This window comes from Calidris pugnax, unplaced genomic scaffold, assembly GCF_001431845.1.
Source record: "Calidris pugnax isolate Ruff unplaced genomic scaffold, ASM143184v1 scaffold51, whole genome shotgun sequence".
NCBI lineage: Eukaryota > Metazoa > Chordata > Aves > Charadriiformes > Scolopacidae > Calidris > Calidris pugnax.
Window position 1 is genome coordinate 4,519,461 of NW_015090797.1, and position 21,956 is coordinate 4,541,416.

Genomic DNA, 21,956 nt, shown 5'->3' on the forward strand with positions numbered 1-21,956 from the left:
AGGAGTTCCCTCCTGTGCTTCACATCACAGAGTTACTGGCATGGAAGGGATGGTGTAGGGCCTGGCCCTTTCTGAGCGCACAAACTTGTGCTGACACAAAGCTTCTGAAACCACTCAGGACACAGATATTCCGGTTACTCCAGCCGTGGGACATGGTGGTTCCCATGGGATATACAGCACGTGGGGGGGCTTCAGGTGCAGCCCTCCTCCTTGGGACCTGTGCGTGTGGTGTTTCTCCTTCGTTATGCTGTGCCTGGGTTAATAAACCATCTTTATCTGAAAACAAACACCTGCAGCTAGGCCTTTCTAGGCCGCTCAGGTCACATTCCTACACAAGGTGCTACAGTAATTCAGTATTGTCCAGAATCATTAGTCATTGCCATAGTAGCTTAATAATGCATGGTAGGAGCCAGCTGGTAATTAACGAATTAAAGATATCATATATATTTTCCTCAAGTATTTCATACGTAGCAAAAATAATTAGAAGCAGAGCACTTCAGGTGTTTAAAGCTGTTACATATACTTAAAACATCTCGCCATGTTAGGAAATTATTCATTCTTATAAAGGTCAGCTTGACCTAATTTTGCCACTGTCCCAGGACTCATAAATATGCATCTAAGAGTTGTGAAGCAGGGAGAGAGCCAGAGTCCTGTCTTTTTTTAACCCTTTAATTCTGCCTTGTTTAACGTATTCATCCCAATGTGCCTGTCTCAGTTGCTCTCTTTTGCACTTAACTTCGTGTTAGCAGTGTCTTGATTTGGAAGGTTATGTGCACGAGTGTGTGCGATGTAATCTGTTGGAAAGATGAAATCAGCCTGGAATTGAAATGAAGGAGGAACAAAGCTAACACAAATTGTATTAAACTACTAAAGTGTTAAAGACACGACAGTGTGAACGGAGGTGACGGTGGGTTTCACTATGTAGTGTAAGTAAAATATCCCAGTATGCACAAGCTTGCTTTAACTCGCTTGGTATCTCCTTATTTTATCACCAGATTGTGACCAGCAGTTTCAAATTAAGTTGCTCACAATTACCCATGCGTGATGGTTGAACGATAGTGCGCTTTGATATGTCTCCCTTCCATGCTGCTTCAGCCCAGTACTCCTTGATCCTCCTGCAGCCTGACTCCAGGACTGGGCTCTGAGTATCCCAAGCCTTTGACTCTGCTTTTTCTCTGGGGCAGGATCTGATCTGAGCACTCTGAGGCAGAAGAAGCAGGGAACAGAGCAAGAGATCGGAGGAGCATCATTTCTACGGGTAGGGTGCGCTTAACTGTCTTCGTGGGGAGCGCCTGGGTACTGGCAGCTGCTTTGAGAAATAACGATTTATGTTTGAAAACTTTCTTCTCGGAGAGAAAAAAAATCCTGTTGAAGATGTGAATGGGTGCTTTTTGACACAGAGTGCAAAGTCTTTGCCAGACGGTGACAGAGTTTCTGTTCAAGCTTTGAACTCATGGCACACACGCAAGTGGCTGCACAGTGCAATGAAAAGCAGAGAGGAATCTGCCCCATAATACCTTTGCTCTTTCCTACATTTATTCACCTCCACATTGTTTGACAGGAGAGCACTGGGGATTTCAAAGAATGTGTTTCTGAAGCTTATGAAAGAAAAGGAATTCCATGTGCAATTTATGTTAAGGTTTTTAGCCTCTTAGGGTCGGGCTTAGGCTTTTGGAGCGTTTCTTAAAACCTTTTGGTATTACCACACAGAGGGTAGAGGTAGAAAAGGGCTATTAAGTTATTCACCCAATGCTGTCAGCAGCGTAGACTCGTTCTATGCACCCTGAATTCTTGTTTGTTGTTGGGGGTGGCTTTTGCTTGGGGGTTTTCTGGTAGTGCTTTGTGCTGACTGTTGTCTCAGCAGAAAACCTTCACTGTTTTTACTAGATAACCGTAGAGCATGAAAGCCTGGGCCACACTGGAGTCACGTAGCATGCAGACACAGTGAGAGTGACCCTGCTGACTGCACTCAGGGTGGGGGAGAGCTGACATTCGAGAGGGCAGGCAGAAATACTGAACACATTGCTCTTTACCTGCAATCCCACAGGAGTGGAGAGAACAGGCCCCGCATCTGAGAATGCCAGAGAAGTTGTGGATGCTCCATCGCTGGAGGCGTGCAAGGCCAGGCTGGATGGGGCTTTGAGCAACCTGGTCTAGTGGGAGGTGTCCCTGCCCATGGCATTGGGGTTGGAACTTGATGATCTTTAAGGTCCCTTCCAACTCTAACCATTCTGTGATTCTGTGATCTCCCAGCCAGAGTGCAAGCAGCAGGGCAGGTAGTCTTTGCAGTGCTGCCAACAGTCCTGGTCCCCCCACTGTCCAGACCAGGGAGCCCGTTGAGTGCACTCTGCTTCTCTTTTTGCTAGTATTTCTGGATTTTCCCCACCAGCACAGCCCCAGGGCAGGGTGTCCTACCTGGTTCTGCCCCTGCCATGCCATCAGGTGGCAGCTGGGCACACACATAGGGACCTGGCAGGGCTTCTGGCATCCACAGCTGAGATGTAGCTGGAGAGCCTCGCCTGTGTATCCCTCCCAGTGACAGAATAGCATTTCCTAGTGCGGGAGCCGCCTGTCCCACAGGCAGGGCCTTGCAGAACATCCAAGGATTACAAGGCTTTTCAAATTTTGCTACAGTCAACACTGAGAAAATCTTTCACATTTTCCATCCCCTGAAGCCCTTCATATACACAAACAATCACACAGAATTGGTAATGATTATGTCCTTTTAAACTGCTGTATTAATGTTTGTACTGGATTTTTTAAATTGTTTTTTAGCCTTTGAGTTAATTCAGTTCATGACCTTCACACTTGAGTTTTTAAAGTGCCATTACATCCCATAGAAGACTAGATTTCTGTTGAGTGGAATGAAAATAAATAGCATAGCAGGAGGAAAAAAAAGTTTTCTTCCTTCAATCAGATAGTTCATGTAATTGGGGAAGGTAGGGGGTGTCTTTAATACCTGTCACTCCCCTGCACTGATGCTTTCGAAATATTTGGACACAAGTCATGGAGCTTTCTGTTCACCTGGGAATAAAGGCAGGCATTCAGTCTGAATATCCTCAGTTGCTACTTTTCTTTTCTCACATTACATTGCAGGTTAGTATTTCTGCAAAGAGGCTATACAGCAATTTAAGCTGCAAAGATTTCTCTTGTCTCTAGTTCAGTTTAGCAAAATAAGATCCATATAGCTCTGGATTAAAGGACTATTGTGATGTTTGGATATTGGCTTCAAAGCATTGCATTTCAATACAATTACTCAAAAATAAACTTTTTATAGGTAAAAATGTTATTTGCAGCATTTCTATTATGCTGAACAAATCTGTAAGTTTTATTCTAGCTGTATAATTTTCTGGAAGAAAACCCATTTACTTCTGACATGTTTTATTCTGTGCTCTTTGCCTCTATTGTTTAAGTCAGACTTAGGCCGTCCTCTCCAGTTTTTATTTTTATTTGATATTTGGGAAGCAATAAGTTAACCTGTGTCTTCTGTGATCAGTCTGGGTGACCAAGTAATTCCACGAAGACTACTGCTCACCGGCTGATGTCTGCACTTGCAATTTACTTTTACTGAGATAAATGCCAAAGCCTCACAGCTGAACAATTTGGTTCTGAATGCAGATGGATGAGCTGGAAACCCATTTATTTTGTAGTTTTTAGCACTGACAGATGAGATTCAGAGTCCCCACCGGGGTTGCACAGGCAGTAGTAGAAGTGGTGCTGGTACTATGAGAAATTTTGCTTGAAGTTGTGGGTGAGCTGCTGTGAGAGTTGTTCAGCGCTCTGCTTACTGCACGCTTACAGAAAGGTATTTCCTTTTATTTCAAACAGCCAAAGTGTCATTCCCAGCCACTGCCTCAGTGTCTTCCATCGCTAAAGTGAAACAACAGGTGACTCGATCCTAATGTGCCATCTCTGGCATATTTTGCACTTGTTTTCTGCTTCTTGGTAATGCCGGGGTATGAACTTGAGGTCGTTCCAGCTGCTCTGGCCACGTCTCTGCTCGCTGAAATAAGGACTGCCTGGTTTAGTCGTTACTGTTTGCTGAGTCTGCTCTTACGTGTGCCTTTACTCTGTTTATAGGATCACAAACACTGTGTAAAGATCTGTGTTGAGATCTTGTACTGAGAGTTCCCCTGCCGATGGGAACCCAGGCACGTATATCGATGTATTTTTAAAGCAAATGGTCATGGTGATATGTGCAAGCTTATCTGCTCAGCCTGTTCATTTGAATGTAACCTTCCGCGATTAATGGCTCGGATGAAAAATTCAGTTCATCCTGTTTAGAGTTACATGTGTTTATTCAGCCCATTGTTAAAGCTGGTGCCGTTATTCATGCACAATTTTTGCTTCCATGTAAGTTTTATTATACTTTGATCTTCTCCTGTAGCACCCGACATACTTTTAAAACCCACTTCCCCAGAAACTGTTATTTCACTGTAATTATAAAAGAACATGCATATGAATCACAAATGAGAATATTACCCAACTAGATGTTCCTAGAAACAGGAGAGCACTTACGTGCAATACAATACATTAATCATTTATAAGAAGTCAGCTATTAAAATTATTTTTTTTTTTAATACTGTACATTGAGTACAAAGATGATGTCAAAAGCCTTTTCACTGAAGATGTTTGTGGGCTTTTGAAACTTTCTTATGTTCCCATCATCACACTCTTGTCACAGATTTGAAAAGGAAAAGCTCAAATATACTAGTTTGGGTGACTCCAGGTTAAGGTACTTCTAGAGTGTGAGTATATATGTATACATGTGTATGTTACACATATATATGTATGTGTATATGTACATATATGGGAGTGTATATTTTGGTGCCACTTCTGCACGCTTTTGTCTTTAAGACATGTCCACAGAGTGTTTGGTGCTTCTCCATTTCAACAGAACTCCTAATGGGCAAGGTGTTTGCCCGCTTAGACACTTTCAGGATCGTGGTCATTGTAAGCAGATTTCTCAAATGAACGAAACTGATAAATCTGGCTGAGCAATCATTTCTCCACAGGGCTTTATCCCTGGGTTGGCTTCAGACTTACATATTTGTAAATGTCACCGATAACAGAAAAAGAAAGGAAAGGAAAGCAAAGAATGAAGAAAGCTTCAAGCAATCTTGTTTTGGTTGCCTGCATGAAGGTGTAGTGTTCCCACTCCCCATGAGTCTGCAGTTGGCAACACGAGCTCCCCTCTGTCCCTTCTGCTGGGTGGTGGGATGTGCTCCAATGCCAGTCATGAGCTGGAGAGCTCACTTAGCACCACACTGTGCCCAGTGATGATACACAGCATATGAGCAACTCCCAGTCTTTTTTCAGTGGTTCCCAGTGACAGGACAAGAGGAAACGGGCACAAACTGGAACATAAGAAGTTCCACCTAAACACAAGGAGGAACTTCTTCACTTTGAGGGTGGCAGAGCCCTGGAACAGGCTGCCCAGAGAGGTGGTGGAGTCTCTGTCTCTGGAGACATTCAAAACCCGCCTGGACAAGTTTCTGTGCAACCTGCTCTAGGTGGACCTGCTTTGGCAGGGGGGTTGGACTAGATGATCTCCAGAGATCCCTTCCAACCCTATGTGATTCTGTGAACTGCTGCAGCAGTAATTAAAGCTTATAAAGCTTGTAAATGATCTTGTAAATAATCAAAAACTTGTAAATGATCTTCTTTTTTAAGCGCTAAAGTTTGGGCAAAGAGATTGCAGTTCTCCTAGGAAGAAAAGTCTGTGCAATGAATAGTTGGTTCCCACCTAAATCCCTTCCACTCTTCATACTGGAAAATACAGCAGCTGTGATTCCTGTAGCAGTATTCAAAATGACAGGCATATTTAAATCTGAGTTTGTCTAGTGAAACTTGCTGAAACAATCACACCAGCATGATGATCCCATGAGAGCTTTACGATGTAAACCATATCTTTTTTGTCTCTGATGCCATCCTGAGCCTTGTTGAGGTGAAAAACCCAGGTGGCCCATGCTTTCTGCTTCCAGATGGATCTGTAGTGATTCTTCTATTTCCCCCTTTTCCAGGACCCCTCTGAGACCAAGGTGCTGCATCTATGCGCCATTTACAGCCTCTCTGATGGAGATGAGTGCTGAGAGGAATGGCGTTCCCTCTGTTTTCACCTGGCCAGCAGCAATCTTGAATAAACTGGATGTGTGTGCTTGGAGGACAGAGAGGGGAGATGGTCTTTCACGGAGACCTAAATGAAGATATCCCTAGACCACTTTGTACTTTAGCTTTCCTCATGGGGTCCAACCCCAAAGGAGATCAGACTCTCTGAGTGTAAAGAAAAGAAACCCCCACCTTTCTGATGCCCTGCCGCCCGCTGCCTTAATGGCTTTTTGGGAAAGGATATCCATTCATTCATTCATAAATTCATGAATTTTTTATTAATAAAATAACTCGATTTCATGCTCTAAGAAATATTGGTGGTGCTGGGGAGTGCATTGCACACACATGCTTTCCATAGCTTTAAATGCAGTATCAGCCTTTGTGTCTTATTTTCAGAGATGCTGAGCAGCTGTAGCTCTGAATGAAGTCCCTGGAAAGCGTACATGGTAATCACACTATTAAAGCATAGCTCTCTTTACCAGGTTTCTCCACTTTTGCTTCCAACGCCAGACCTTAGTACTTGCAATTCAACTGTGAACTCCTTATCTTTTGTCTCCTATTTATCAAATGTTGTACTTGTAATTTATCCTTGTTTTATGCTGTCATGTGCAATTCATGGCCCAGAACAACAGTTCTTCTGACCCTATAGAAAATTGATGGGTAGAACTGCTTGGAAAATAATCTCCACTGGAAATCTTATTAAAAGTAAAATTCAACTAGTTATTACAAAGTTGACAGTCCGATTCATTCACCTGTCCAGGGCAGAATGGAAGGTCAACTAAAATTTGAACCCTTGGTAAAGAAGTGCCACTTTATATTAGAGTAACAGGCAGTCCAAAGATAGCATCATGCATTACTAAAGGTAAGAGGTACAAAACCCCTCTTAGCAATTTAAAAGCAACAACCTGTACAAGTATGATTATTGAGTAGGACATTGGTATTATAATCTTCCAAATGATAGCTCTATCTGACTGTAATTCATTGTGAAATAAAGAGTTTATTGTGTGCCAGGAGTTCTCTTGATCTGATGTGGGAACTTTATAGCTTAACTTTATGACCCCAGGAAATAAAATACATTATTGCAGTTCTAAATCTAGTATTTCCCCGCCTGAAGATACTAAAATTTCTGTAATACCCACTATTTATTACACAATGGACACTTAAAAATCCTAAAACTTTGCCTTTTCTTTATAGCTCACACACACACCCCACGCATTGAAGCAGCTAAGAACATTTTGCAAGCTACTTGTTTGTTGTTTTTAGATTTGGAGTTAGCAGAAAATAAAAAGTCAAGCTGTTAAACCTCCACCCGTCTTCGCTTCCTTGGAGCTGTTCCGAGACCTGCAAACCATACATTCAGAGACTGGCTTCTCAGCCTGATCTTTTGGCCTATATATGTGCTATTGTAGAAACCTTTTACATTCATCCATTGAATGAGGAAAGGAGACTTCAGTGCCGAGAGCTCCTCATCGTCCCACAGGTAGATCTGAGGTAGGGTACTGACCACGCTGCCGTCACACGGCTCTGGAAATGCTCATTTTCTGCCTGGGAAGAAGGAATTGTTTTGCTTCTCCCTCTCTGAAGGTTGGTTTGTGTGAAACCTGCTCCAGTTTTCCTTTGGGCACACAAACAGCGTTTCCCGTCGCTTGTCCAGGTATCCTCTTTCTTGCGTCTAATCCGAGCGCATATCTCGGGTTTCTTTTTCATCTGCTGAAATAGGGCTGTGATAATTTTATCTCGACAGCCTGCACGGCTCCACTTGCCTTGAAGCGGCAGCCTGACTGGCTGTGGGCTTCGGGCACATGACCTTGGGAAGGGGGACAGACTATTCCTGTTGGGAAAGCCGTCTGTACCGGAGCGATGTGTGTGTGCTTGTGTCTGGTACAACTTCGTGAGGCCGTGGCAGACACAAGAAACTGTCCTTCGGTGTCTGTCACTGCCAGGCTGCTCAGTTTTTCTGAGCTCGTCCCCAGTTCAGCTGGCAGCTCTGCCTCCTTTTTGCTTCCCTCCTCTCTTTGTTTTTCTGCTTATTATCAGCTCACTGGAGGGTGGTTGATAGTGTGGTCTGCGATAAACAAAACACATAGAGTCCTGACTGTGTAATAGGTTGGTAGCACCGCCAATTAGGAAAGTTGCCCAGCAGTTCCCGTTATAGTACCCTGGTTTTCAGGGTGTTTGTGAAACTTTTAACGTTTGAGCTGAAAATTTTCAGGCCAGCTGTTTTCCTCAGCCTGAGTATTTTTGGAATATTTCGGCTCAAGTGATTCAGTAAGACTGAGAACAAGGCTAGCATAAAAATAAGGTTTTTTTCTTCACCTTAAAAGAAAACCTCAGATATTTTCTTTGGTGTGCTTGTAGTTTGGAGCAAGGATGTGGACTTGAGTAGAGGACATGACCTTTGCATGAGATCCCTGTGCCAATCTGCCCATGCTTGGCCTATACAGTAGCCCTCCAAGGAAAACAAATCCAGAGCAGTTTACCTGGGCTGAGGACCGGCTGCAGTTGAAGATTTTTGGCAGATCCAGCCAAGGTGACAGAATCTCCAGTGCTTTGTGGTGGTTATACTGCTTAGCATTCAAAACAACCTTGATCAAGGATCCCAAAGTACTTTGGGGCTTCCACGTATTGCCCACAGGAGGTGCGTGGAGCACATAGACTTCTGGCAGCTCTGGTGGGACAGGAGCAGGCAACACGCTGGGCAGCGCCAGCTCAAGGGAAGGAAAGTGGCTTACGTTAAAAGTTCACTTCCATTTTGGTTTATGAAGAAGTGCTTTTCAAAACTTCTAGGCTTCTACCATATGCCCAACCTTGAGATAAACAGATCTCAGAGAGAGAAAAAAAAAAAAAACAAGCAGAAGGAAAATAATTGCATGAATAGTTTGAAACCTTGGTTATGAATCATTGGCCAGTATTGAGTAGAAAATAATCCTGCTGTCCTCAGTGTGTCTGGTGTTAGGATTACACCTCTCTTCAGCTCTGCATTTTTTTGTTGTTGCTGTTCTTTTACAGCAATCTCCCTTTTCTTCAGGAAGAACCTTATGATTCAATTTCTGTTTTGGTCATTGTGGTCAGGTGGATGTTACTAAATGCCCCATGCTTACTGCATTTTATCCACACAAATACATTTGCTTGAAAACGATGTGAAATTTGCATGATGGGGGGAGCAAAGAGTTAATTTTTTTTACTGAGCTACATGATACTTTTGGATACATTTCTCTATTGATGCCCCAATCCTCTTATATCTGCCTAAATAAATTCTTTGCAATTTATAACGCTATGAGATCACTTTCCCCTCAGAAGATCTTATTTATATAGTCCTTTCTTGCTTTCAGACTCACTACTGCTGCTCCAGTTTCCTCTCTGGTAGTAATGGTTTAAGACAAAGTTCTCAAGAAGTAGTGGTTTTTTGAAAGCCAATTTGTACCTGTTGAAAACATGAACAAAATTCTCACAAATGGGAGTGGTGGCATCTTAAAGAGATACACAAATTAAAAGTCCTCCCCCGAGTTCCCTGCAGCAAAAAGGCTTTGGGATATTTCCTGATCTCTTTCACAAGATTTTCTGTGCTTGCTTCTTCTGCATTTCACCTCACTGGACTTCATGTTTCTTGAATCCTCAGTGAGAATAAAGAACATGGAGAAGGTATGAATACATCTCAGTGACTCTACAGTTTCCAAAATTATAAAATAACTCATCAAAAAAAAAAAAAAAAAAAAAACACCGCTAAAGCCAAAATCCACAGTTAAGTGGTTTATTAAAGGCAGGGCAGATTTTCCCACTATGGGGAAATCCATGTTTGGAAACAAACAAAAAATAAATCCCACATCCCAGCAATTTACTCCAGACAAAGGTTGCCTTCCTGACTTCTTCAGGGAAACAGCCCATTTCATGCACTGTAGTTGTATTAAACCACAGGTCTTGGTATAGCAATGTATTAATGGGTTCAGAAAGCTATACGGAACTCAGTCATTAGTTAAATATGCTCTGGGCTTTCTTACCTGAATAAATGGATTACCAGCTGCTCAGACAAAAATACTTTTACTTAAGAAAGGAGAATAATTGTTAAGTTCCATGGGCAAACATATTTCCCAGGTTTTAGATAATACAGGAAAATTGTGAACTTCACGTTACAGAAAGGAAAGATGCTGAGCTGAACGAGCTGATGTGCAGATACAAGCAGCTAAGAGCTTATATTGCTGTTGCAAGTGGTTTTGTGTGCACAGAAATAACTGCTGTGCCGGCCAGGCTGGGTGCCAAAGTCATCTTCTCTGCTTGTATGGTGCTGAGGTTGCCAGCGCTTACCCCAAACCTGACGTAGCTGTTGGCATAAGCCTAGGCCGGCAGTGATCACTTTGATGTCTGAAATACAATGCAGCGTATGGGCGACTTCTTTACGAAAGGAGCAGCACAGATAAGAATCCCTCCGTGTCCGTGAGGAGGAGTAACAGCCGGGTGAGGAAGGCGCCGTGTTTGCTGGAGGCCGGAGAGGGGAATGAGAGGGCAGAGCACAAGCGCGATTTTCCTCTTGCTCTCCTGCCACTTGCCAGATGCTCCGACCAGAGTCCCGCCACAGCCATTTGTTTGCAAACAAAATTCAGGTTGCTGTGCACAAATGGGGTTGGAAATAAAGGCTTAAAAGGAAAAAGAAAAGAAAAAAAACCACCACGCTCCTATATTCCAAAAAGATTTAAAACCTTGGCTGCATAATTGCAAGTAAAATCTGTGACGGTTCCTCTCCAATCACGTGAATCAAGCAGCCTGTAAACAACGACATCGTTGGGATGATCAGCTGGGGAGTGGATTTAGGATGTCAGCTCAAGTGGGCTCACTTTACTGACATTAAGCATAGCTTTGGAGAAGAAACTTTGCCTCTGGCTGCGTGCTAAAGGAAGTAAAACTCCAGCACTCAGATAAAATATGTTGTTCAAAGGGTACGTGATACCATGAGATGTGCTTTTCGTCCCCAGGAATTTGCATCTTGCGCAGCAGAACAGAAAAAACATTGTAGGCACCGCACAAAGAAATAGATATCTCTCATTCACAAAAAGCACCTTTGCTAACGTCATCGGTTAATACGCAGCACAACATACACCAAAACTACTACTTTGAAAAATACTGTGGTGTGTGAGGATTTGCTTTTTAGCTGGAAAGATCAGTCCTACTCTCAGGAACAGAAGCTAGTATTTTTGAGAGCATTTTTGTTTTCATACTCTCCTAGGATTTTTCCTACCTTAGTACCACCTCTATTCATTTAATAACCTCTATTTGGAATTAAGGATACTTGAGCATAAAATACTGATTCTTAGAGAAACTGTTAAAACTGAAGCACCCTTTATGAAACACAGCAGCTTTTTATGAGTTCTGCTGACACATTGTCTAGCCTTGCCAAAGAGTTTTGTTTGTACATATCCGAAAGCATGGCAATTTCTTGGACAGGGATGGCTTTTATCTTTATTTTTTGCTCCCAGCATATGGTCATTGCTAGACCAGAAGGCCAGTTTGCCCTAATAGAGGCAGATTCTGGCTGCTGTGAGCCCCTTAGTGTGCATTTCATTTAAAAAGAAAATAGTAGCACAGAAACAGTGAGTTTGAGGCACATTAGTTTTTATCAAAGTAGTTTTAGGTCTGAGCAACCTTTGTCCAGATTTTCACTTATGGCTGTGGAGGGCCAATTCAAGATTGCAAGGAAAGTGGCAATTCTTTCAGATAAATCATCTAGTTTGAAATTAATTATTATTGCCATTATTGTTATTATTATTATTTTAAAGAGGAAAGACTGCTTTTGAAACATGAGCTTTTCTAAGCAATCTGTCAGTCTTAAATCATTCTGGAAAGAGCTCTGGCATCCAGATTCATATATCTAGCTGAAGATGTGGAGACCTCAACATACTAAATAACTCACTGGCTGAGACAGCGAGGCTGCGTCGATTGTAGTAAACACACCGCGGAGATGGCTCTGGCACCCAGACAGACTAGCACAGCCCAGCACGTGTCCACGCCACTGAACTTGGTCTCTGAAGTAGGGCAGACACAAGCAAACAGCCTGATGGAAATGTCTCTGCTCCCTGCAAATTCCCAAGCTGTGCCCAGGAGCCCTTTGGAGGAAGGAGGAAACCATGCCAGGGTCTGCTGTAATGCTGTAGAGGTGTAGGCACCAGCTCCAGCTCCCAGAGCATTCCATTGCCCAGTTTTACTTACTAATACAGACGTGGTGTTATCAGGGAGGTGGAACCAAATACAGAAGAAGCAGGGCTTTGGTTGCCATCACTCACCATCGCATTGCACGACATCGGTTTTGAACCCCGTTGCGTGCTGTAGTAGATTATTCCATAACTCTGGGCAAGCTGCCTCCCTAACAGCTCCCGAGTTAAGCTGGAACAAATCTGGCCTGGGAAACGCCAGAGCCCAGCTTGACTGCTTGTCTTTTGCCGGGCTGGATCTGGCTATCAGCAGGTTTCTTTCAAGAGACATTACACATTTGCTTTCAAAAGCCATGAAAATATTTGTGGGGAAATCTTGCCATTGGATACAAAAAAGTTTGTCTCCTGGATGCAAGACTGTAGTCAGTGTGCTGCAGTAAATCACTGATACCCTAATTTCTGGCATTATTTTTCTTCCAATTTCCTCTTTATCAGGCATTCTGTTTCCCTCTCTTTACAAAGAAGTATTTGTACTGGTACCTTTTACTGGTACCTCAGTAACACACAACATGGTGCTGTTACTGGGGTTTAAGTAGCAGCATGTAGCTCTGCTGTCCCAGAGATCCCAGATGTTACTGGTGCATTTGTGCAAATAGCTAAACAATCCGGGTGGGAAAATCTGGTTTCAGAATGATACTGAGCTTCCAGGGATCGTCAGCCAAAGTCCAAATTGATCCAAGTTGTGTCAGGATGTGCTTGTATGTGGATACGAGAGGAATCTCGGTCAGGAGATGAGCTAAAGGACCGGTACTGCACAGCTCTCATTCCTTTGAAGAGGCAAGTTTTCCCCAGTCATGGCTATAAAGGAAGCATTTGTCCATGTGCACGACACTAAACAGAAAATTCATTCCACAAGCTCTGCTGTCCCGGAGATCCCAGATGTTACTGGTGCATTTGTGCAAATAGCTAAACAATCCGGGTGGGAAAATCTGGTTTCAGAATGATACTGAGCTTCCAGGGATCGTCAGCCAAAGTCCAAATTGATCCAAGTTGTGTCAGGATGTGCTTGTATGTGGATACGAGAGGAATCTCGGTCAGGAGATGAGCTAAAGGACCGGTACTGCACAGCTCTCATTCCTTTGAAGAGGCAAGTTTTCCCCAGTCATGGCTATAAAGGAAGCATTTGTCCATGTGCACGACACTAAACAGAAAATTCATTCCACACAAACTCTTAAAATTAAGTGCATCAAGTTTGTATCCATTTCTAATTATTATGTGAAGATCTGTTTGCTGGTTGCCCTACTTGTTAAAGTAGCTACATTCAAATACCATGATAATGGGCATCCTGAGCAAGCTTAAATGTAGTAGAACTGCTCATCATTCTGTTTCTACCTGATTCTACCCTGTTGTTATCCACAATATCAAAAGGCGTGAGGAAAAAACCCCACTTCTTTGTAGGCCAGCTGAAACTGCTGAGCACCCTGCAGTTTAATAACAACAATAAACATAGTGACATTTTTAGGGAGGTATCTTTATTTCTTTTCTTAGAAATAAATTCTGTGCTGAGTAAGCAGGCTAGTTCTGTAGTTTCCTTAGTATTAATCAAAAATTTGATTTGACAGGTATATATTAGATTCATGCATTGGGCTGAAGTTTCTATAATTTTCAAATATTTTAATTTTCCTGGGGGACAAGAGCCCTTGCACTCATCCTCCTTGAGTCTTTTAATACAGGAGCTTTGGTTTCCAGTTCAGCGTTTGTAGTTTCATGCTCCTACAGCTGGTACTCCCATAGTGTGATCACATACATTTTAAGACAGTGGCGATTCTGCATGTAAATTGAAGGCTCAGGCGAAGCAGAACTGCTGAATCCAGCTCAGGACTTGATCCACAGCCTAATATGGATGTAGAATGTCCCTGGCCTCAGCCTCTCCGAGCACATTCGGAGCCTGCCAGGATCTCACTTTGGACCGTTTGCCTGATGAATTCATCCTAAGCAGTAAACAAAATGTGGTTAATGCTCTAAATAGACTGCCCCCTTTCCTGGGTTCGCTGGGGTTCAACTGGTACTTAATGTCAATACCAAGATGGTTTTTTCAAAACAGAGAATTCGCATTTCAGCTTTTTGTTGCATCCATGCAGAGCTATACAGCAGAACTGTGGCACTGTGAAATTACCGTTTTACTTAAAAACTAAACTTTGACGATCAATTTCACTCTTTTTTTAACATTGCTAGCGTTTACAATTTCCCAGCTTTTCAAGTTTCCCCCAAGAAGGATTTTGTAAATGTAGTACTATCGTGCTAAGAAAGAGCTGAGCAGTTCCTGGGTAGGGTATCTGTGGTTCTGGGCTAGTAGCTCCGGGTGGCCCTGCTTGAGCTGGGGGTTGGAGCAGATGACCCCCAGAGGTCCCTTCCAACCCCAACCATGCTGTGACTCTGTGACACACTGCAGTTTCCCTGCAGCTGCTCCTGTTCCAGTGAGAGCAGCCACCTGAACACGGATGTTAACTACCAGAATCTGACCACTTCATTTTCCTGCTGTTTATAGTTGCCAAGAAAGTTGATTAAAAATCAAAATCTCTCTTTGGTGCCACTCCAGACGTCCATGGTGGAGTTGTCTCCGTAGGAAGCCTTAGATCTGCGTTCTCCGACCACAGCATGTGGCCATATGGGTTACCTGGTAGTAGAAGGTCTGGACCTTATACAACAGCCCATTTTAGAGGTTTTAACAAGTAATACTATCTGTAGGGAAAGTCCTGTGGGTCCTAGGAAATGAAGCATTGGCAGTGCTTTCTACTTTCTATAAAAATATAGTTCCAAAAGAAAAAAAAAAAAAAGGCATTCCCTCTGGAATGTTATTTCTGGCCCTTGTTTGTTTTAAATGGAAGGTCTAGAGGGAAGAGGCTGGTTTCTCTGTTTTACCCGGTGCCCTTCGATAGGAGGGATTCTTTCCCTAAGCTTTGTCTCTGACAACCCGAGCTAGTAACCAGCCCACCAGATCTCCCCTGATCTGCTCCAGCGTATTGAACCTGAGAGTCACTGGAGAATTACTCAAGCAGCTTTTTTTCTGGAGGGCTGAGTTACCTGCCAGACCTTCCTGGATAGTAAGAAGCTCTTCCATCACTTCCTGTGGGTGATCTCTGACCATCGTTAATCATGTGTTTAACCACTGTAGTTGCTTTCCACTCTTGTCCTGTGTCATGGAATTATTGACCACCAAGCCCTGTTGGTGTCCTCAGCATTTCATTTTTAATGGCCTTGGGGTCATTGAGCAATCTGCCTGATTGCTAGAAAGGCCAAACAGGGGGGAATGACACAGCCACTCGCCCCCCAGAGAATAAGAGCTCAGACAGGAAAAATGTGTGTGCAATGTTATGATTGAGACAGAAATCGTGTTATTCCTGCTGCTATCCCCAACAGAATTAGCCAAGTTAATTGTTTTGGAGATGTGGGAATGTAGGGTTTTTTATATGAAACTTCATCATCTTCTTTAAGAAAGTAGTTTGTTAACTCTTGAAGACTAAATTGTTTGGGGGAGTGCACTGCATTTAGAATTTTTGTGAAACTTAATGGATCTTAGATAGATCTAACAATCTTAGACTATTTTTCCCATCATTTTATTCCTTTCCTGGTTTACCTTTAGCCCCAGACTAGACACCACTGAAGATACTACATTGTTAGCAGGTACATACTTTGGAGAAGAACCTGGTTTACTGTGAAGACTGTGAGACACTCCTGAAAACTAGCAGGGAAAAAAAGGATGAGGGAAAAAAAGTGTAAAAAAAAAAAAAAAGTGGTGAAATGTGGTTTTCTGTGTAGTCCTTGAAAATGGCAGTGTAGCTTCATTTTGTCCAACCATTACTGAATTCCTCTGTAACACCAGGGGTACCCATAGCGTTGCAGGTTAGTATTTAATTTTTCTCTTGTTCTCACCGCTGGTCTTGTAAACACATAGGTGTGTGCTTTACTCTGTCCAGGTAATTAGCTCTGCCTGGTAAAGAAGTGTTCAAATGCATTGCCTAAACAGCGTGTTTCCTCCTCGGATTCATTGAATTAGAAGATACTTATTAGGTACCCTCATTCACTAGTACCTGAGAGCATAGTCCTTTATACATCTCGCAAGGTAGCAAAGCAATTGATCAAAAATAATCATCTGCAGATCACATTCTTTACTATGTCGCAATGGAAAAAATTGATGCACGAGGACTAAATATGAAAAAAAGTGTTAGAACTGTTTTTCTTATTTAACAGAAGTTGTTAATGAGGAAATTCTGTAGAAAACTACTTTTATAGGTGATGAAATTCATAGTTGTTCTCATTCACCAGAAAAAAAAGGAAAAGGTTAGCTACAAAGTAAGCTGTTACTAAGAAGACAGAAGAGGTAAATATTCTTTACCACCTGTCATGATTTTGACTCTTGGTACAGTTTTGTTTTTCAAATATTTGCAACTAGCTTTCAAGTTAGGGCAGGCAAGACCAAAGGTTTATTGTTTTGGTTATTATTATTGTTGTTGTTATGCAGTAAAGCTTAGCATCAAGGTCTAATAAGTGTATTTTTTTTAATTCTTAATTAGTTGGAAATGAAAATAATTAATTTGATCATTTTTAACATCAACTTAGAAGGATTTTTACAGGCTAGTACAGAGGCTTTGGGGCTCTAGCACAGCCTTGTGTGTGCCTAAGTGGTCTTAGGGATGAAATGGACATGGTTAGTTGCATATTCAGACTAAATTAACCGGTCCTTTAAGAAATCTGACATCTTTGAAAAACACAGGTAGGAGGTTTTTTTTAATTCAGCATTTTCTCTTGACAGAGTATTTTTAAAATACAAAGTAGGCGATTAAGGAAAATCATCTCTGACCCACGTTCAGGCCTGGAGAGCTTCTTACTACCTTGCCTGTGAATCAGGAGGGTACCAGGGTTTATCTCCTTTGAGCACACACATGGCACCACCTCCACCTCCTCGTAACTCTGCTGCCCAGTCTGTGGGCTCCCTGAGCGCCCCAGGAGCTGGATCCATCCCCATGGGGCTGGCAGGGCTGTCCGATAGCACGGCTGTTCCTCCTCCACGCTCCTGGGCAGATGTGCCACAGCTCCTGTCTTGCCTTCACGCCGTCCTCCCCTCCTGCCGTGAAGGGAGGAGATTTCTGAGTTGAGATTTCAGAACACTTTGGTCATGGCCTGGTTTATTCATTTCCTTTTGGGCCGGATCCTGCTTGTTTGAGAGCAATAAGCAGAGCAAACCCCCAGCCGTCTCCAGCTCTCCTCACCGCCCCAGGCCCTGCAGGCAGGCAGGCAGGCAGATATTCCTTGAATCCATGCAAGCGATCGGGAGACTCCTCTGCAGTATTTCAGCACAAAGAATCCACCCTCAGCTATGTAACCAGGTGGGAAATGGGTTTAAAACTCCCATTTTGCACACAAATAAGACTTGAGTGGTGGGGAAATACATGCCTGGTGTCGGCTGATCGTGGTACTGAGTTGCCAAGGCTGGTGGCGCAGGGCAGTATCCAACTCTGGCCACTGCAAAATATATCACGGGGACCTGCCTCCTGCCTTTCTGTATGAGGGATATATTGGATCACGTAGCAATTCCCATCCTGGATGTGGATGGAGAGCAGGCTGGGCATGGTGTGGAGGGAGGGAAGACAAGGCTGTCTAGAGTAGAGAAGGCTGAGGGGGGATCTGATCAATGCTTATAAATACTTAAAGGGTGGGTGTCAAGAGGATGGGGCCAGGCTTTTTTCAGTGGTGCCCAGTGACAGGACAAGAGGAAACGGGCACAAACTTGAATATAAAAAGTTCCACCTAAACATGAGGAGGAACTTCTTTACTTTGAGGGTGGCAGAGCACTGTAACAGGCTGACCAGAGAGGTGGTGGAGTCTCCGTCTCTGGAGACATTCAAAACCCACCTGGACAAGTTCCTGTGCAACCTGCTCTAGGTGGACCTGCTTTGGCAAGGGGGTTGGACTAGGTGATCTCCAGAGGTCCCTTCCAACCCGATGTGATTCTGTGAGGGAAGCCTTGCCTGTGTAAGATGCGGGGGAACCGGCCAAGTGTGCACCTGAGACCAGGAGCTGGGTGTCCTTTCTGTGTCCGGTAATACAACAAGTGCAGCAACAGTGATATGGTGAGTTGAGAGGGATCACATTTTCCATAGGGGACCAATACCCAGTCTTTTTTTGAACTTTTCTGTAACAATTGCCAAGGACAGACAGAAAATAAATTGGAGGGAAGGATGAGTTGTAGCACAAACCAGCGAAACACTGTCTCAAGTAACTGTTTGAAGGCTTGTTTTAGCATCTTGAAAGGAAGCAGGAATTCACGTGTTTTATTTTTAGCTTGCAAGGCAAGAGTTATTTAATGTTCCTTTATATCTCATCTCTGAAAATGTTCTCACTGAGGCAGGATCTGCAGTCTTGAAGCTACTTAACCCAAGACTTGCCTGCCCGTGAAAATTTATTTTTACAAAGGGGAATTACTGAAATTGTTTTTCCCCTATAAAATTTTAAGTAGAACTGATTCCAAACTCCAAAATCAGTAGAGTGTTAAAATACTTTCTGCTGCTGGCAGTGATTTGTGATTCGCAGTGTATAGTCGGGTGCGTTTTGCTTTCAGGAAGTCATAAGCATTTTCAGATTTTTATTGCGGAGTTGCTTTTGTTGCTGTTTGCTTTAATTTTGGCTCCCGTTAAAGTATATACAGTTTGTTTACTTAAATTTTTCAAAAGGAATATTTTCATCCAGGATTTTAATAGTATTGCTGTGACTGGGCCTTAAGTCGTTAAGCAGAGATGGGATGAGCTACTCGGTTATAGGTAGTGCTGAAAAAACCTCTTTTGCATTTCCCTCTCCTCTCCTCCCTGGTCTCTGAACTTCAGTACCGTGGCTCATTCTTCAGGTTCCTGAAAATCAATGAAATATTCATGATACTTCATTTTCCAGCAGTTGGGTAATGAATGGGGTTGCAAGACGTTTCTGGTCAATACTTGCACCTCTTTTCCAGCACTCTTGGGCCAACAAACATCTCCGATGCATCTTTAACCTCCTTGTGAGGCTGCTTTTATTTTCCTTCCTTTTCTTTCCTGTGTGGTAGCAGAACAGGGTCAGCAGCAATGAAACGAGAGCTATCTTCTTCCCGAATGGGTAAGACAATCTGCAAAGCATGCATTAAAAATAAAACAGGAAGTCAGTGATTATCAATTTTTAGCAAACACATTTCTACTGATCTTCAGACTGATGCTTAATGATAACAAAAGGAGAAGCTCTGTGTCTGGGCAATATAATTTCTAGTTATTTATAGTATTTTTTCCCCTCATTGTGGCACGGGCTGTTTTTATTTTAAGGCCGTGGACCTGTAAGAAGAGTATCAGAGGCGTAATGTTGCTTGTGAACAGCACGTGTTGAACAGTGTGGCTGAGATAAATAGGTATCAGGTTTAAAAAAAAAAAGGAATGTCTTTTTTTTGTACATTTCCAGTTTGCTGAAGTAAAAGGCAGCATATGGCAACAGTAGCAAGAAAGAAGTCATGCCTCTCAGAGACTCTTCCCTAGCTTAAGGAGTTAGCAATTGCTTCCCACCCTCATAAAAGAAAATTGCTGGCATCCCTGTGCCGAGCGGCGTGCGTGTGGGTGACGGGAAATAAGGCTTCCTCCAGACCTGGCCACCTGCTTGAGGAGCAGCGCTGGCAGTGGGAGGGAAATCCACCCGCCGGCGAGCCCAGAGTGGTGATTGATGTCTGTTCTCATCGCCGGAGGGGAACCAACGCCGCTCTGCTGCACGGCGAGCTTCTCCTTTGTGCCTCTCTTTTCCCCTTGAGAAGAAGCAGGAGTGTTTATTTGGGCCCCGCTGCGGAGGAGAGGGAACAGCCTACACACCTGCCAAGAAAGGGAATCCTAAACAACTGCTCCCGCTCAGAAGAGATTGGGAGCCGGGCCAAACATTTCATACGTGGATGATTAAAATTAGACTCCTGCATCCATATGTGCGTTCTCTTTTTGAAAACACTGCCTGGCTTACTTCTTTTCTCTCCTGCCTTTTATGTAGTCCCCTAATGGGTGAATGTTTCCCCCTTTCCTGTAGCTCTGACAGTGGCCCTTGTACTCGCTGAAAGTACATTTATCTTTCCTCTCTGTAATCATACCTGATCACAGGCACAGGAACACAGCTTCTGTCTTTCATTTTCCACTAATATTCCCTTGACAAGTATCTTTTTGAAAGGGGAAAAAAAAGGGATAATCTCTCCCTTGGAAAAACAGCCAAGTGTGGAAACGGACTTGGCTTTCTGCCTCTTCTCCTGTGCTGCTTCTGCCTGAGCAAACCGAGACCTTCCCGCAACCTGCACGCACTGATCTGGAGAGACCCAGGTCTGGCTGGAAAGGCATCCCGAGGAGGAAGGGGAGAAGGTAGGCAGCCCTGCACAGCACGATGTGCCTGCCTGCAGCCTGGTCTGTTCACGAGCACCCAAACCAGCCAAGGATAAAGCAGCAATGCTGCATGACCTCCAGGTGCGAAGGATGGAGACTTGCAGTGAGCCACGCAGAACTTCTGCTGCGGGAGGACTTTGTGCCACATTTCAGCTTTCCGTGTCCTGTCAGTTGGATAAGCACATGGAGATGCTTATCATCATTAGACAGTTCCCCAGAGCTCTGAAGCATTCAAAGACCCCAGTGCTTCAGAAAGGAATCCTTATGTTTCAAAAGACTTGAGTATTTTTTGATGTTCCCCTCTTAACAGCTCTTCATAGGAAAATGAGGAGATTTGCTGAAATTAGCACTACTAGGAAAGCCCTATTGAAGCTGCTGTTTTATAAGCAGCCAGGTGTCTGCACCCTCCTGCTTCACAGGGTGTACCCTCTGCAGAGTGTAAGGGCCACAGTGGGGAGAGAGCAGGGGAGACCTGCACTCCCCTGGGGTCATGATTCTACTTCAGAGAGAAAAAATCTTTCCTTGGGTAGACCCCTCTGGGCAAGGAGGCAGCATCACAGCCTCCACTGCACCCTGTGGGCTTGGCTTGGTGTGGGCTTCCCCATCACCCCGGTAGTTGAAGGACTGTCCTGGTCCTGGCCTTTGCACGTTCACCACCACATGGGTGAGCATCCACCCCTGCACCTTTCCTGGAGAAGAACCTGCTCACACGGAAATGCTGAATTATTTTCCCTGTGGAAGCACCTCTCGGATGGTAAATGGAGGCTTGAGTCCTCCCCTCCTGGTCCCAGCTGGAGCCTGGTGAGGGTGCATGGGGACTCCCCGCGCTGGGTTTCCTCTCCTCTGGAAGAGCTACAAGCTACTGGGCACAGGCCAAGGCAGAGAGAGGAGGCAGCTGGTGCACACCCTGTTCTTGCCCTAACATGGAGTGAGGACATGGCTGCAGGGCACACAGAGATACAAAGGCTTTTTTTTTTTTTTAATATCAAAACTAAGAAAAAAGCACCTTGTATAGCAAAGAGAAGTTTATAGCTCGCTTCAGCCTGGAAAAAGACTTTTCAGAGCAAATAGAGCTGGCGGCGTCTCCTAACAACCCTGCAGTGTTTACTGGAGGTAGTTTTATCTCAAGCTGATTTTTCATTCCTGCGTATTTTAAATTGTCCTGCCAGATACTCAAAATTAAACAAAAGAAGTGACTTCATAATGAAATATCCCAATAAAAAAGCTCAAGTTAAATTCGTACAGTTTTACAGAGCAGCTCCCCAAAGCCTGCCAGGCACTG

General features: G+C 43.7%; 1 protein-coding gene across 25 annotated transcripts in view; it reads left to right on the plus strand.

Moving 5' to 3' along the window:
* Positions 1 to 21,956, plus strand: part of DTNA (dystrobrevin alpha) — a 190,657-nt gene that overhangs the window by 10,057 nt on the left and 158,644 nt on the right. The window contains exon 2 of one of the 25 annotated variants that reach the window (XM_014936934.1): positions 1,185 to 1,258. The exons of the other annotated variants lie outside the window; for them this stretch is intronic. The gene's annotated coding sequence lies outside the window, so the exon portion shown is untranslated. The remainder of the gene's footprint in view (positions 1 to 1,184; positions 1,259 to 21,956) is intronic. 25 annotated transcript variants of the gene reach the window in all.